This window comes from Loa loa (genome assembly GCF_000183805.2).
Source record: "Loa loa unplaced genomic scaffold supercont3.746, whole genome shotgun sequence".
Taxonomy (NCBI): domain Eukaryota; kingdom Metazoa; phylum Nematoda; class Chromadorea; order Rhabditida; family Onchocercidae; genus Loa; species Loa loa.
The window spans coordinates 13,300-14,950 of record NW_018108926.1 but is presented as its reverse complement, the minus strand read 5'-3'; positions in this window follow the sequence as shown (position 1 = coordinate 14,950).

Here is a 1,651-nt window from a genome sequence, read left to right as displayed (position 1 = left end):
TATTATTAATTATTACCGACTATAGATTATCAATTATCGATTATTGATTTATTTTTTATTTTTCATTACCGAACAAATTTCTATTTGTTTTTTCAAAATCTCACTTTTTTCTCTTTTCTTTTTTATCAAAATCAATAAATCAATTAAAAATATTATTACATTGTATAATTTGATGAAAATTTGTTTGTTATCATCATACAATCTGTTGCTGCAGGACTAAAACATTAAAGTAAAATAGATGAGTAGTAAAATGATAAATAATGATAATTAATGATAGGTAAATGACAATTAATGATAGGTAAATAATAATTAATGATAGATATTGTACATTTGGTTCCATTGATAAAAATGATCATTTTGGTATCTTTGATAAAGCAGTATGCTAAAGTTCCACAATGGTCAAAAATTGAAGGATGAGTTATTTCTCTTTGTGTAATCAAAGGATAGTAAAAGCAAAAAAAAAAGAAAATGAAACGAAAAAAAATAGAAAAAATTTAAACTCTTCCAAATTTTTTTCAAAAAATTACAATTAACACACAAAAAAAAGAAAAAAACCAACAAACAAACAATTATCTGTATGATATTTTTATTTAATTTAAAGGTTTAAAATGGATGAAAAAAAAAATGTGTGTAATTTTTATCAAAAGAATGAAATAATGATTAAATTTCTGGTTATGCTCTTTCATGTTTTATTTTCTTCTACAAAATAATAATTTATGTTTTGATTTAAATAAGCTCAATTTATTTTTATTCATTCCAACTTTATGCATTGAATTATGTGATAAGATGATAAAAGAGCTTTTTTTTTTTTGATCATTTAGCTTCTTCTTTCCCATTTAATATTTTTATCTTTAAACAATATCTTTATCCTCTAACTCTTTTCTCGTCTTTTTCCTATTACATACGATCAATTCTTCCTTTATTTTCCCTTATAAAAGCATGTAATTGAATAGCTCATCAATCATATCCCACCTCAATTGCTCTCTTTCTTCCTATTAAATTTCAACTAAAATAATCCTCCTTCTTTCCACTCGTAACTACTACTACCTTCAATCTATCTTACCACTTCAACTTTCTAACGTTATTATTATTATTATTATTATCATTATCATCATCATCATCATCGCAATATCACTCAATAATACCGTCATCATTATCATCATTATTGTTATCATTATCAACAATATCAATTATTAGCTAACAATTCAATCATTCCTAGTTTACCATTTTTTTAAATTAAAAAAATTATATGTTTAAAGTATAGGCTTAGATTAGTAAAACTGATAATTTATTATGTTTAGATTGTGATCCTAATAGCAAATCATTGATTGCAAGCATATTTATGATGAAATCAGTTCCTGTCGCATGATTTATCAAAATTTCATCTAAATGCTGTCATTTTAATTGTATATTTTATATTTTAAAACTGGAAAAACATTTCCATTTTCAATTAGCAATCAATTAGTGAATGATTTTGTTAATGCCTGCAAAATCCTTTAATTAGTCATTCACAATGTTTTTTTTTTCTTATTTAATTATATGAAAAAAAAAGTGCATAATAAATTTTATTGTTTGAAATAATTTTTATAAAATTTACAAATTGTATTCCTTCTTCTCTTTTTTTTTCTTTTTTTTTTTTTTTTTAACACAG